The sequence below is a fragment of the Silene latifolia genome, chromosome 8 (assembly GCF_048544455.1).
Source record: "Silene latifolia isolate original U9 population chromosome 8, ASM4854445v1, whole genome shotgun sequence".
Lineage (NCBI taxonomy): Eukaryota > Viridiplantae > Streptophyta > Magnoliopsida > Caryophyllales > Caryophyllaceae > Silene > Silene latifolia.
The window spans coordinates 73691788-73708977 of record NC_133533.1 but is presented as its reverse complement, the minus strand read 5'-3'; positions in this window follow the sequence as shown (position 1 = coordinate 73708977).

The following is a 17190-nucleotide window of genomic DNA, read 5'->3' as shown; positions in this document are numbered from 1 at the left end:
TTTTGAGGGAATAGATCAGTCTACCACTGTATCTTATTTCGACGATGTTGACACTGATCATGAGGACACTGAAAGCATCTATATGCGTGATGATCATGGTGAAGGTATTTGGGTTAACGAAGAAACTATGACGTCCAAGAAACGTCCCCGATCCTGAGATAGTTCATCAGGACACAGTATGCATGCATGCTGGTGTTGTCTTATTTTCTTGATCTTATTATTAGATGTGGATCTTTGGTGTTGAAATTCTTTGAATAATGTTGCGAATATATGGTGCTTCTTTATTACGGTATGTATTGTTACAGGTTTGGACTGTAATAGAATTACAGTAATTTAAAAAAAAAAAAAAAAGAGGTTCAACAATAACAACGGTTATATTTAAATTACCCGTTGTTAATACTTTCAACAATGGGTGTAGTACCTCTACCCGTTGTTAATGATTTTTTTGACATATTTCATTTTGGCGCAAATTTGGTGAAAATATATTACAACGGGTATATTTTAACCGTTGTAATAAACTTTTGACAACGGTTGACTTTTATTGACCCGTTGTTATTAACATATAACAACATTTCTTCTTTGAGCACTCGTTGTCAATAGTTTGTCTTAATAAAAAACTAATATAGAAACCCATACAGCATGCCATACACAAACACACACAACATTATTAGTTCAACCGTTGGTATCCTGTGTTAATTCTTCTCTCTTCCTCGCTTTTTACATTCTCGCCGCCGTCGCCCGCTTTAAGACGCCGATTCCGTTGCCTTCCCTTATCATCCTGCTCCTTCTCTTTATCATCATCATCAATAGGTATGTTCACTTTAATTTTCTGTTTCGTCATTAGGGTTTTAAGACGATCATCTTGTTTCTTTTTCATGCATCTGTTTGTTTTTCGTCTTTTTTGTTATCTTTATCATCCCGCATCATCTAATTCACTCCTCTTATTAGGGTTTAGGATTTTAGAAGCTCAATCTGTTGTTTTAAATTTTCATTCCTATTAGGGTTTAGGGTTTCAGATAATACTCTGCATGTACGTTGTTAAGTTGTTCATTTCCAGCTATATCATTCATATTTGGGTTTTAGGATTATCATGGGTGAAAAACGTAATAGAAGTCAAAAGAATAATGAGCCTGGTGATAATAAGCCTGGTGAGAGGGTGCTACGAAGTGCCGAAAGTCCTTGCGACTATAGCCGCTAAACAGTAGTTCCAAATAACATGGAGTGAGATGGGTTTCCCTCTTTGGTCCAAATGCGGGTCTTTTCTCCAGTTGGATTGGTACTTGCACAAGACAGTTTGTGCCTATCCATTTAGATGATTTTAGAACTTTGAATCCAAAATTGGCGGAGTTATACTTGGCTCGTGTAAAGGAAGGCTTTATTATACCCGATAAAAGCCATGATGACTATTTAATGCATAAGGCAGCGGATGTCCACAGGCAGTGGAGGTGTGGCGTTGCTAGAGATTGGTTGTATGTGGACAAGGCAACGGGGAGATGCGTAAGAGCCCACCGAAAACAAGTGTCCCACCATCAAGCGGAACAATGGGATCTTTTCAAAAAGATGAGAACTACGAGAAGTTTCAGTTAAATATCCTCGCCTTTTAACGATTTACCTATCATTTTTTAATTAATGAGTCCTTTATATAATCTTTTTATTATCTCATCTACTTGCGCTTTTATATAATTATTTGAAGGCCGTTAGCGGAAGAAATCGTGCTAACATTTCATGCAAGAAGGGGAAATTCTATGGTTCTCGAGGCGATTCTGACGAAAGATAGAAGAGAACCTCGTAAGTAGCATGCATTATTCCCTGTGAGACTTTATTTTTTTAATCACACTTGGACTTGCATTGATACACATTTACGTGTATAAATGTTACCATGTTAATGTGTAGGTGGCAAAGGGAGTGAAAGAGGTGGATCGGCATGTAACTTATAAAGAAGGGCACACGCCTAAAGGATCCCGGTCGTCGCGTGACAAATATGATGAGGAAGTTTTGGCCAACATAGTAAGCATTATTTTATTAAGACGAGTTCATTACTAACTTTATTATTTTAGTCACAAATATAATTTGAAGTTTATTTAATATATTATAGGACAACGTATTGAAAGAGGTAGAAGAAGGGAAATTCACTCCCAGTGGCCGTAATGACGTTCTTGCTAGAGCGATCGGCCGACCCGAACATCCAGGTCGTTTGAGGGGCGTCCCGTTACAGGTTGGAGTAACGAAATATTATGGGAAAACTGCCCGGATAAAGAAGAAAAAGAAGACTAAGTCCGAGAAGGTGACATGGTAACATTTATTCTATTATTTTCATTTAAGTTCAATTCACATGTTATTGTTGGGATAAAAATTGCTGACACATTACATTCTTGGCAAGCGACTTGATTAATGGCATCCGTACTACTAAAGCTGAATGTTGGAGGTAAGCTTTCCGAAGAAGAAGTGAAGATGATGGAGGATGTCATTTCTAAAGGGGTAATAATAAGGTACAACAGATTGGTCAAGAGGCCGCTACTACCTTGGCAATACATGAGAAGGAAGTATCGGTCAACGAGATTCAAAACATCAGTACCTAATAATGCTTCTAAAGTTGTAACAACTAAAGCCGATCAGGTACCTAATACTTCCTTATTTTTCTTTTGTTTTTTTTTTTGGGTAAGATCGGGGTGTGTTCACCGCCCGCTCTAATGCTATAACTTCTGATATGGTGCCATTGAATTGGTTAATTTTATTAGGTAAATAATGGGTCCGAAAAGGAGATGCAACTTGAGAAGACGGCTGATGGAAAACAAGATACATCCCCTTCAAGTCGGTTCCTGTTTTCGATAAAGGTATGCATGAAGTGTTTAATTAGTTAAATTTATATGAATGCTGAAGTTTGTGCAAAAATTGGCCTGAGACAGAAAGCGTTTTTGCAAAATCTTTTGAATTTTGAAGCGTTTTTGCAAAGATATAATAATGTATGTGTATATTCTTCAGCCGTAAACAAGAGGCCGTTATTCTTCTTGACCCTAAAACCGAAAAGCCACATGTGCGTGTTGGTCGGGTCTCGTAGAAACCAAATCTGCAGAATGAAATCGTAGTTCATGGCGAAAAACTTTTGCCGAATCATAGAAAAGTAGAGATAACTACGGTCTTTCCAGGCCATGAAAACTTTCAACTGCCTGTCCCAGTTCGTGACGACATTACCATTCTGGGAGATGCGCTTGGAAGTTTCATCCAATGGCCTGAAACTCACATCTACTTGGCGAAGATATCTACGCCGCCTCAGTAGCGGAAAGCAGTTGGGGTTAGAAGAAATACCTTTATATATATGTTACATTTTTAATTGTTGAATGTTTTTATATGTTAAATTTATATGTTATTTTTTTTGTAGGGAACAAAAAAGACGGCTTTGGCGGATAAGCCTAAGTCCACAGACATGCCAACGACCTCGTCGAGACAACAACTTGATGAGGTATTTAATTAACTTCTCCATTTTTTTAAAAATTAACCTCGCTCCCTTTTATTTATATTTTGTCTGTATTTATAAAAAGCATGGTAATTTTGTGTAGGGGACAAAAAAGACTGATAAGCCTAAGTCCCCGCCAGTCTTACCTGCTACTACTACCTCATCATTGAAAGAGCAGGTTGACGAGGTATTTAATTAAGTACGCTTTTATTTTTATTACTCTAACTAGGATATGTTACCTTTGGATTTTTTATTATTTTAATTATCTACTACATGTGTAGGCTGGTGGTAGTAGCACAAAATCAAAGACTCATTCTTTCCCGGACCTGAAAGTTAGGAGTTTAAACTCCACACAATATAAAGGGAAGGATTACATGCAAAAAGTAAGAATGGTGACGATGATGAGACTGCATGAGGAGGCTGGCCATCGCATAGCCACCGAGCAATTGATAGTTATTCCGCTCGAGGAGGATATTCTAGGGGCTGAGCGCCAAGCGCTTATATCTAGGATCTGCTAGCCGTATGGGCTGGCCTAGACCAGATTGATATAGCACACATATTTGTTTGGATGAAGTAAGTTTCTTAATAAATAATTTCATAGTCTAATATTCTGACTACTAGATAGTGTTTTAAATACCGGAATTAATACCGTAATAATGTAGGATATTGAAATTGAGAGTGATCCCCGAGAAGAATATTCCATCTGATCAATACGAATTCCTGTGCCCCTATGTTTTATCTTTATTTATTCCGGATTTCTCGTTCGAACAACGGGTAGATTATATTGCTCAGCAATTGGCGACAACCAAGAAGCTAATTTTTGGCGCTTATAATGAAAAAGGGTAATAAACAAATTAATATTACGTTTCCCCCTACAATTGCATTTTCATAACTAATATATGTACTTGTTAATAATGATGATGTCTCTTGATGTAGGACTCATTGGGTGCTAGCAGCCATCATGCTGACAAGGAATAAAGTTTTGTGGTTGGACTCTTTACATCATCAACCAAGCGAGACTTTTAAGCACTTGATTAATATGTAAGTTTATAATACTGATTTATTTATAATAACATTTTCATTTTTTATTTATAGAAAAAAGCTCTTTCATATTTTTGCCCCTAAAAAAATTAGTTTCTGCCTCCTTTTTTATTTTTTAAAAAAAGGGCCTTTAAGAAGAAAAGAGCAAACGAGCAGGATCAACCCACGAAAGATTCTGATGTTGGCCCTGATTTTATTACGATAACAGGGGTACGTGCTCAAATACAATAACATTAAGTGCAAAATATGTGTTTAATACTAATACAATACCTAAAGTTCAAGATTCTGATGTGAGCCTTCTCTCGTCTGTTTTTTTTATGTAATAATAGGCCCTCGCCACTTGACGGATAGCATACAATGTGGATACTACGCTTGTCGGTTCATGTTGGAGATTATTAGGCGAAGATATCTCCTTATTCCAGAAAAGGTTAGTAATAATTTAAACATGTGTTTATTACTTTTTTTTAAATTAGAGCTAATGTTGTCTTGCTTGCTGCTATATATGCCATGATGTTGCTAATGTTGTCTTGCTTGTTGCTATATATACCATAATGTCTTCTCTTTGTTTTTTCCGCAAGTATGCAATCAACCCGTCACAACAGTTGAGCGGTACTCAAGTGTAGATATAGACGAGGTAAGAGACATGTGGGGCAACTACGTCTTAGAATATATTAGAAATGCATGATACTCAGAGTTTAGATCAACTTATTAGTAAATTTTTTGTTGAAGTTAGGGAATGATTAGTTCATGTAAATTCAACTCCTTGTAAGTATATATATATATATGATGCAATTTCTTTGTTGTGTTGAATTGAATCTATTGAGTTCTAATGAACCCAAACTGTGATTTATGTTGGTCTTTGTATATGGTGTCATTGACATATGCGGGTTTTTGAATGGCATGAAACAAATTTAATTTTTCAAAACATTAGGAGTTCGTAATAAAAACGGTTACTAAAAAAAACCGTTGTGAATACCTTTCACAACGGTTAATAAAAATAACACCGTTGTGAATGACATTCGCAGATACCCGCGCATAATATTCAACAACAGGTTTTAATCGAAGAACCGTTGTTAAAAGTCTTCACAATTTTGGAGGTAAAATTACAACAACGGGTATTAAACAAAGAACCGTTGTTACTAACAATTTCAACAACGGGTATGTACCATAAACCCGTTGTCAAAAGACTTCACAATTTTGGAGGGAAAGTTACAACAACGGTTATAAATACGACAACCGTTGTTATATAATTCCCTCCAAAATTTTGAAACACTTTCCACAACGGAGAACACCCAACAACAACGGCTTTTAACCGTGGTGAATACTTTAGACAACGGTTTCATTAAATAACCAAACCGTTGTAAATACCTTCTACAATGGCCGCTTTAACAACGTCCGCTTTTTGTTTTTACAACGGTTTTTACCCGTTGTTATAGCCTGTATCTGTAGTAGTGTGGGAGAGACTAAGGGGTGAAAAATCATTGATGATTTGGCCACCCATAAAGCTGAGTATGGAAATTCCAGGGGAAATCAAAGGAGGAGTGCTGAATCCCCTTCTGTAGCTGCATTAGAGGCCCTTACGGCGAGATTTGATAAGTACGAGTTGGGAGGAGCTTCGAAAGGAGGGATCTATCAAGTGAATGCTGTGCCAGACGGTCCTTTCGTCTGTTAAAGATGTGGAGCTGAGAGACATGTTTCAGACCATTGTCCTAATCCCTATGAGTCTTGTGCTGCTTTTCAACATTATAGGCAGACAAATACTTATTTTGAACCGAATGTCCATCCGAATTTGAGGTGGAGTAGCCAAAATGTCCTAAATCTAACCCCACCTCCACAACAGCAGCATCAGCAGAATTATGTGCCCCCTCATAAGCAGCAGCAGCCATATCAAAAGCCTCCGTATGTTCCTCAGCAGCAGCAACAGTCCCAAGGTTCCGAATTTGCGGAATTGAAAAATTTGTTGCTGAAAGATTCTCAAGCTAGAGAGGCCAGGATGAAAATGTTAAAGAGCCAAATTGCTCAATTGGCAAGCAAGAATACAACTCGAGCTCCGGGACATTTACCGACGCAGACTGATCAAAAGGAGACCCTTAATGCTATTACTTTGAGGAGTGGGTCTACCCTTGATGGGCCCGCTATGGTTGAGGACGTCACTGAAAAAGATGAGGCGGAACCGAGCAAGAAGAAAGCTATAACGAATAATAACAAGAAAAAGACGATCGAGCGGGTATGTCGACGATCGATGACGATACCCGACCGATCGACCGATCGCGAAAAGAAACAGCTTCTATTCCTGTAGAACTCAGTCGATCGACTGAAATGCATGGTCGATCGACTGACAACGCTGTTGAGGGTGAGTCTTTTCATCCTCCAATGCCAAATAACTTGAGGGACCACTTGTTTCGGGGTACGACTACTCCGAAAATATTGAGGCAAGACCTAAATGCTGATGAGTCAGTCTCGGTTCCGAAGTATGACCCGATGACGATTAATGGTTCATTTTTTAGACGGTCTGAAGAAGGTTCGAGCTTCAACAAAGAGAAGGTAGTGGATTTTCAGCCTAAGTCCACCGATGCCGGCATGCGAGACCTAGAGGAGAGGGCTAAGTTGCTTCTTTCAGCCCCCTATCCAGAGAGATTAGTGCCGACGAAGAAACAGGTATCGTTTAACAAATTTGAAAATGTTATTTGTAGCTAAAACGTACAAGTTCCTTTTCTTGAGTTAGTTAATCAAGTGCCTGCTTACATGAAATTTATGAAGCAAGTTTTGTCTAAGAAGAAGTCACTTGAAACTGTGCATACTGTCGCACTAACAGAGGAGTCATGTTCTTATTTGACCCACACTGCACCTCATAAGCTAGAAGACCCAGGTAGCTTTTCAGTCCCATGTAGTATTGGCACCTTTTCTATTGAGAAGGCCTTATGTGACCTAGGAGCCAGTATTAGTGTCATGCCCTTGAGTCTTGCTAGGAAGTTGAAATTGACTAGGTTTGCAGTCACAAACATGACAGTACAGATGGTTGATCGCTCTGCGGTCCAGCCTATAAAAGTCTTAGAGGACATTCCTGTGCAAATAGGAAAGTTCTTCTTCCCTGTTGACTTCGTTGTACTAGATATGCCCGAGGATGCCCACATTTCTATCATTTTGGGTAGACCATTTCTGCACACTGCTGGTGCAGTTATTGATGTTGGCTCAGGGACTTTAACCTTCAAAGTAGGGAAACACTCCATTGTCTTTGCCCAGACAGCTAAGAAGAAAGACCCCATGTGGCCAGTCACTTGTAATACGGTTTCTGAGAAGAAATCCTATTTTGTGCTTCCTGATATGCCTGCCTCTATGCCTGTTTCTGATATAACACCTCCGCCCCAGATTGGGAGCAAGTTGGAGGAATATTCTTCTGTTTTGGATATTGCAGGAGCTGGTTTGGGGAAGGAAGAGCCGCATGTTGCTCCAGCTGTGAGGGAGCCAATCGTTCAAAGAGGCGGTATAGGATGTCTTAGCTATGGCACTGATGAGGAGCCCGATGAGGAGCTAGTCAAAGTGATGGAGTCAGACTTGGACTTTGATGAGCCAGAAGAGGTCATTGCTTGGGAAGATGTTGAAGCTGTTGATCCGTTGAGTTCTGCGGATGTTGGAGTTGGGAAGAGTGCAGCTGAGGAAATGAGCACTGTAGAGGCCACTTCTTGTAGCCAGAAGCCGAGCAAGTGGGCTATTCCGTGGCCGTTCTTGATCAACTATTAGTTGGTTAAGACTTTATAAACATTTTATTTGCTTTCGTTAAACTCTTTTCTATTTATCGTTTTTTGTGTGCGCGAGACTTCGCATTTTCGTAAGTTTGCTTATGATTTTATACACTTTAGACCGTTACTTTGGGTTTTGCGCAATTTTGGGCGCGTTATTATGTGCATTTGCAGGTTTATAGACGACATTGGCTTAATTTATTGAGTTAATTCGAAGAAATCAGAAAGTTATAGCAGGTTTTCCAATCGATCGACTGGCATGTATGGTCGATCGACTGAGCTGCGACTTCCAGGAGCTTCTATTCCTGTTCACTCTGGTCGATCGACTGGGTGATGTGGTCGATCGACCGCCCTGCGCTGCTGTACTTGTTTTCGATCATTCCCCTGATGTGTTTGGTCGATTTCGGAGTTCAGTCTTCTCTCCACTTTATTCTCCGACATATTTCTGTTTTCTTCCGTTTTTAATTTTTGCACATAATTACCGCTTCAACATTGTTTTCTCGGTTTTATGCGCGGTACTTTCGCTTCTTTTCAGGTACCTTATTGGTAGCACTGCTGGCTACTGAAACCTCCTAGCTCACGCTGGTTTGGGGAGGTTTCCTGTTGCGCTTAAAGTCTTGTGAGTTTCCCAGTCCTTCCTTTATGTCTTATTTCGTTATAATAACGCAAATTCCCGTTTCCCTTTTATTTCACTATATGATTTTGCACAATGGGGACATTGTGTGATTTGGTTTGGGGAAGTTAAGGGTTTTGCGTTGCATTTCATTTGCTTGCATTCACGTTTACATTTTTCTCTTGCATTGTTGTTTATTTTCTCTTATATATAAAAAAATTTCAAAAAAAATTTCAAAAATTTCAAAAATTTCAAAAAAATTGCACGTTTATTTTAGCATATAGGTCGAGTCGGAACGGTAGTATTTCAATGATGACATTGCATTTTCAGCTGTTTTTGCCTAAGCCTTTCTAATTAACACGTTATTAGTAGAATCATATATGCATAATCTACGAGTTTTCGTTAATTTCTTGCTGAACTTGAGAATTGACTTAGATTTTTGGCAAACTACATCATTTTCTGAGATTTAGAGCCTATAACTGGTGTCATTCATGTCAAGTTTATCTAGTATTGTGAGTAGTTACTCCTTATGAGACATGTTACATCAATGTGCATAAATATGAACTTAATCTGCTTAATACCTGTATGCATTCGGTTTGTGGTTAGTTGACATATGTGGAAGAGGTTTCCTTTATCCATTTTTCCCATAAGCTCCACATTGCCAAAAATAGCCCTTTTTGTCCCGTTAACTACATCCTACATTTAGCCTGCCCTTGTCAAGCTAGTAGTTTAGTTTTTGGGATTGTTACTACATTTTTGGTGGCATATGCTCTTTTGAGATGTTGATGGGAAGATGAAAAAGGAAGGAAAGAAAGAAAAAATAAATAAATAAAAAATAAATAAATAAAAGAGAAACGAATGTATACTGTAGAGGACGGTCGATCGACTGGACTCATTGGTCGATCGACTGCAGTCCGAGTATAGAAAGAAAGGAAAATCAATCGCATAATTCAAAGTCTTTATTAAATGGCGATTTTTGCTCCCATGTTGCATTCATATCTTATGGGGAGTTGATTAATTATGGAGATTGTGAGTTTTGTGCTTGCTATTGGCGCCGGGTTTATTGTTGAATTTTGAGCGAGAAGTTGGATGTTGTTGTGATTTGGTTCCCTAAGTCCGATTTGATAAGTCTATACAGTTGACGGTTCAGCAGTTTTTAACGACTACATAACTCGTTTGCATGATTCATATTGCTAATTGATTGTTAGTTGTTGCATTAAATTGGTTTAGGCTATTCGGTTTGCATTTCGCTCTGAGATTGAACTCGTTCCATTAGGTTTTTAGGATCGAGTCTAGTTCTTGCTTGGGGACAAGCAAGGCTTTGGTTTGGGGAAGTTTGATGCGTGTCATTTATATGATGTTTTACACCTCATTTTACACGCATTTCAGAACTCATTTATGTAGTTTATGCTACAATTCTCCCCATTTCCGTCTACTTTCGTGTTTTTGTACATTATTGCAGAAATGTGAAGAATCCAGCGGAAATCAAGCTAAATCCGTCCCCGAGTACCTTGCATTGCATTTGACGTGAAGTATTTACTCAAGGAACGAGCTTGGTGCGCATTTCGAGGCCTGAAAGATAATTTTATGAAGAATTAGAAGCGGACTATCAGCTAAAACAGTCGATCGACTGGCCTTCATGGTCGATCGACCAACGCACGACTTACGAAACTCTTTATTCAAAGATAGTTCGGTCGATCGATCGACGTCTGCTATGGTCGATCGACCATACCGTTAATTCTGACGTGAATTAATAGAACGAGATTTCCAATGCCCATTGTATATTAGGTTTAGGAATAAGTTTTACGCGATATTCTATATAACGTAACTTAGGTTTTTAGAATAATCATCAAGCTTTAATTCAGTTTTATCATCAAGTTCTAAACATTCATTAGTTAGATTATTTTCCGTCAATAAAGTTCTTTTTGCATTCGGTTTTGATCTTTCTTCTGCGATTTCTTTCACGGTACTCTTCCGTTCTTATATTCAGTTTCATTGCTTTAATTTGCGGATAGTTTAGGGTTGCTAGGTTAGATCTCCCGAAGCCAAATTATTGTTTTATGTTAATTGTTCGTTTAATTAATTTAAGCATGAATTCGAATGTTTTAATTGTTAAGTTTATTGCTGTTATTATTTCTAGTATGAGTAACTAAATCCCTTGTGCTAGGATGTAGGGAATCTGTAGCATAGACGGCATTAGAATAGTAGACCTAGAACGCGCCATGGTCGATCGACCGGCCTCCCTGGTCGATCGACTGGCCACGTGAGTATTAGTTTCGTTTTAATTAAGTTAATTGCTATGTTTGACGAATCGAGTGCACGCGACTAGTTGAATGCCTAGGAATTGACCGACCCAATAAAGATCGAATGATAGGGAAGGAAGATAGCCTACCTAATTAAGACGACTAGATTAATGAGATCGAAAGATGAGTTAGTTTAGCTTTTTAAATCACTTTTCAGGACAAAAGTCAGTATTAGTGATATTAGGGACCTGTAGCGAGATCGAAAGATGCTACCTGTAAGAATGGACCGAAAGGACTTCTTATTTTCCTGTCTCACGTGTTTGTTTTAGACCTATTTAGTATGCTGCCGCCGAAACTATGGTGAACCTACCATCTTAGCACCCTTTTAATATTTGATTTCATCCGTTTATTTAGTTTACATTTCATTTACTGCCTTTAGTTATAGACCAACTCAAATCAAAACCCCCCACACACTGTTACCTTTGGACTTAAATAGAACAACTATTGATTGCATCGCCTCCTTGTGGTTCGACCCTGACTGCCACTAGCTATAGTAGTAGTTTGGACTATAAATATTATTTTTGGTGCACACAACGACGGGCATCAGGGAACCATTCCATTATTTTAAACAATTGACACATATTGTACGAATTGTCATCTTTATGACTTTCGGTATATAGTCTAAACTATACATTAGCATTATGTATGGTTTGACAAAATTTATTTTGAAAACAAACTTCACTTTGCCTAATTGAGAACAATTCTCAAAGAAACCAATCTATGAATTTGAACGATTCAACTCACTTGAAAAACATGACAACAATGATAAATTATAACTATCAACATATGCAAAACTAAATCGATATATTAATACACTGTTATTATCTTAACCAATTTAAGACACACAATTTGTACGACATTCTTAAACAATTTTAAGATTTACTACACACACAACCCTCATATGTGCATAGTATCCTAGAATCCCCCATCATATATAACTTGAGTGAGCTTTGGCTCATCGCCCAAATTACACATATCAAGGTAGACATCATATGTCAATCGCACCAAATGCGACTCCTAGTCGTCAGGTAACATTTTATGTGACTTGAATATTTGCCCTAAAGTCCAAAAATGTTTTGATGACCTTGTTAAGTGAACCAAATCTCACGTGTAGGTAACTGTTACCCACATGTTCACCTTATATAGAAGGAGTACTCTACTTTGGCAGACAATACTTCAAACGATATAAGTATTTTACAGTCATTAATTTGGAAGGGCATTACTTAATATTTTTATTGAGGGAATATCGAGTCATACATGACACGGGTCCTAAACATGGCGCTAGTTCTCTTACGAAAAGGGTATAAGGGAACCTAGCGGTTCTAATTAACACATCAGGCTTCAATTAATTTTAAACATCATATGTAAAAAGTAATATACAAACATTTGTAAATTAGAACAAGTCAAGTTAAGAGCCCGAAAACGATTCATAATCGTCTACAATTCATAATTGTTTGGTTTTAAACATCTTATACAAAAACATGTAAACATGGGTAGATGATACGTATCATTCAGGGTATATATACATTAAATAAAGATATAAACATAAATCAATACAACATTGTAACAATCAATCAATCAAATTGATTAAAACCCGAAACCAAATTATGAAAAATCAAAATCATAATTCTTAATCAAAAACGACCTTAAAGTCTATCAAGACGTCATAATTTGGATTAAAAACGCCGACCCTGCTGTGCAGTCTTGTTTAGAATGCTGTTTATACTCGAAAAACACTATTGTAACATCAAAATCTGACACTCTGAACTGATGAACAGTAACATTCCGCGAACAGTAGCAGTGAACAGTACCCGCGCGTGAATAGTGTTTCGAGAACAGTATTTTTTTTTCTTTAATCAAAATTAAAATTTGATTAAACAATTTAATCACCTAATCAAATTAGGGTTTATTACATATCTAATCTAATTAGATCCAATCAAATTGGAGATTTTAAGACACTCTTAAAATAGGCATCTAACAACAAATTAAGGCTTTGTTAAAATCAATTAAATTAGGTTCTTTTAATCGAATTAAAGGAATACATCATAATATCAAATATTACGATAAAAGTCAACATCTATTACGATACAATCCTAAATTTAATGTTTAACAACATACAACAATTGCATTAATTGAACTTATTCAATTTAAAAGCCCTAATCTTGTAACACTAGAACAAAAACATAGATACAACAATTATATCTAAAGACGCAACCTTTTAATCTAATACTTAATAATACATGTTCGCTCTGATACCACCGAAGGGTTCTGTAACGATTTTCAACAGATTTGAATTACAGAATTCTCAAGATTTCATGCATGTTAAGTATTAAGATTAAATAAAAGGGGTGATTAGCAAACTTACTTGGATGCGGAAGAATTCCAATAATATTCTAATAAGAAGAAGTATAATAAAACCCAAATTGCAGCTCCTTGAATAGAAATATAATCTGTGAGACCATCTCACAATAATGCCCTAAGTGTTGCGCCTCTACCGGTATCCTCACAATATGAGTATGTATGCTAGTATAAATTTAAGGGCAATTTTCTCTCTTCTTTCTCCCTTGAGGTTTTGTCTTTCAGAAAACTAATCATTAAACATCTCCCCTTATATCTCTATATATAGGGAGTTCAAGGAGAATCCTAGACTATCTAGGATATGGAAAGTCTAATAGAATAATCTTTTATTATTCTTATTACCTTTATAATAATTAATCTATATTAATTATAATTGCCCAAAACTCATCTAGTGTGTGACCCTGTAGGACCGATTAATACTACCCGAATCCTAACTCATTTAGGACTCAGACTACAAGCGGCTCCTAGCAGAACATTGTAGCCACATAGAATTAATCAGTTATATAATATTCCGGACATATGGGCACACTAACTCTTTCAGTTTGTATGATTTAATTTGGTTGCTTGTTCACATGTTAGTTTAATTAATTAGGTTTATTTAATTATAATTGCATGAAATCGCATGAATTAGAATTGTTTATGTTGATTTGTTTGTCTCACATGTAGGCCGTGTGTCTGTCTCATATGGCTCGAATTTCTAGGCTAAGAAGTAGTCTATTTTATGTATGATTAACATGATTCACATGATTAGAAAAGCATGTTTAGAATTAATTGTTTTAATTGTTATTTAATTGAAACTGTAAGCATGTTTGTTCAATTATCGTCATGATTGCTCGCATCGTCGCTTTTTTTCGGGTGGGATACCCTTTGTCACGGTTTTCTAGGCCGTTTTAGACTAAGAATTAGTCCTCTAATTTGACTTGTTCATATGCTAATCGTTTGTGAAATAATTGTTTGATTTGGATGCATGTTTGCTTCTTTTTCATTTGCATATTATTATGTCATCATATGTCACTTGTTTGAAACCCGACTTGACTTAGAATAGGTCATGTATGCACCCTTGGTGGCCATGTTGGCCGTGTTTATGGTTCGGCCAAGAGGCCTTTGTTTCGTTGTTTAGGTGTTTGTTAATTCTTTCTTAGTTTGCTTTTTGGTTTTATTGCAATTGTTATTGTAATCTAACCCATGTTTTTACAGCGCCGCTTGAGTAAGATGTTTCTTTCTCTCCTCTTTGTTTGTTCTTTTATGCTAGAATAGCTTAATGAACTCACATGTTTAAATCATTTGACGAAGTTATGTGCATTTAAACCACTAGAATTACTTTCACATGTTAGGGTTTAATATGATTTGGATGCACATCGACAAATACTAGTTCGATTAATATTGGCAATTGTTTGGGATTAGTAGAGGCCGTTGTTTACAACGGCCGGGGTTGGGTGTTTGAACGAGTTTCCCAACACGTAATTTCACACGAATCCGTTATCTCTGTGTTTGAAAATTTCCTTAAATTTGGTGGCGACTTCTTGTGTTTGAAAAACCGCCGTGAATACATCAAATTCCGACATCCACATTTTGGCGACTCCGCTGGGGATAATGTAACTCGAAAAGTTAAAAAGTGTCCAATCAATTGAATTAGTGATTGTTTGCTTTTTTATCATGCATAAAACCATTTGAGACTTTAGGATCGGGCCATCTCCCTCTTGGGCCGATCCCAGGGTAAAGGGATGACGCCCACTATGCCCGGTTTAAGTATCAAGGTGGTCTCTACTGAAACATCAAGTACATATTCTACCATAAGCTATAGGTTTATTAGGGGGCTTGACTTGCAAGCTGAAGTGGGATCATTGCCATAGACCCAAATTAGAAGACCGACCGAGACTTAGTTGAGTCTAGGATTCATGCATTCATGCTTGTATGTGAATGATTACTTGCTATGGCATTCCCGTGTCGAGTCTTTTTTTTCCTTTTCTTCTTTTTTTTCTGAAAATCACGTTTTTTTTTCAAAAAGGAAGAAACCCGTTTGTTTTTTTCCGAAATTTGAGTCGCGTTCAACCCAACTTTTCGAAAATAATAGCCCAAGTTTTCAAACCCGAACTTTTGAACTTACCTCTTTTGAAAATAGAATGTTTTTAAGTCGGAATGCTGCCAAATTAAGATTAGAATTTTGACCAAAATAAGCCTTTTATAGCCGGCATGATGTCCATTTAAAAGCTCAGTTTAATTCAATCCTCTTCAATTTTGAAACTCAAATGAACCATTTTCCGAACCTAACCCAAACCTTGGATAGAGTTTGAGTCAGTCAGGTGAGGTCTAGCCTAGTTAGGCTTGTGGTTGTCCTTGTTAGGCATGCCTAGTCTTGTCTAAGGTTCAAGTGAACCGTGTCTTGTCTAGAACACGACACAGTTGGGTCACCCAAGCTCACTCTTGGGTCCGAGTCATGCATGTCGACCAGTTGATCTGACTCAAAGCACAAAAAAACGTCCCATGTAGACCATACTAGGTGTTTTGCACGAGCCCATGGACCATGTTGGTTAAATCACGGGTTAGTCACACCGAGTCGGTGTCCAGTCTAAGTCTTTGAAGTTGGTTTGAGTCGAGTCATAGCCGTGGTTAGGTCTAAGACCCCCTCCACACATGAGACTCTTTGCAACTGAGCCACTTAGTTCATTTCACGGGTCTGAGCTAGCCCTTGAGTCATGTTTGGGTCAATGATTAAGTCTATGAGTCGAGTCCTTAGCTGTGCAGGTGGTTTCGGTTCGAATATTGATTAGTTCGGGGTTTTTCTTGTAGAAAGGCCACCCTTGACCATAAAGAAAACAATGGAAGCTCTAGTGACTAAGATGAATGATACTTTGGAACAAGTGATGGCTCGTTTGACTATTATTGAGACCAAGCACGTCGTGGAAGAACCAGTGGCTTCTCCACCTACTGAATTCGAAAAAAAGGCTTAAGTTGGTTGAAGACCAGATGAAACTCTCTCGGGGAGAGAGCATCCATTTCAAAAATGCTAAGGTCTATTCCCAAGCTTTACACAAGTTACCTACCAATTTTGTGCTCACAGACATTCCCAAGTTCAAGGGCACAGAAGACCCAGTTCACCATGTTAAGTCCTACAAGGATTACTTGGCACTAAGGGGAGTACCTGCTGATATGCTCACCCAGATCTTTGCCCAATCCTTAGAAGAACACCCGAAGGCGTGGTTCTACAATATTGAGCTTAAGAACTTCCCTACATTCAAAGACATCACAGTGGAGTTCTGTAAGCACTATGCCGATAATGTTGAAATCCGGACCAATATGAGAACAATAGAGGTTATGGTGCAGAAAGAAAAGGAAGGATTTACTGATTTCCTTGCAAGGTGGCATGATGAAAGTGTAAAGTTGACTAAAAAGCCAGATGAAACCGAAATGGTTGATAGGTTTGTGAAGAATCTTTGACCCCCTTATCGAAATGAAATCAAGTACCAAAACTTTGGCTTGTTTAAGGAACTTATTCGAGTCGAGATAAGAATTGAGGATGATTTCCGGAAGAATGAGACAGAAAAGCCTAAGGGATACCAAGGTGCCTCATCATCTAAGGCCAAGATCCCGGCTACTTCCAATCATATTGAAGCAATTAGTTTCTCGGGAGGAACTCATAAGAAACCGCAGCGCTCTGGCCTAAGTGCATTCACTGATATA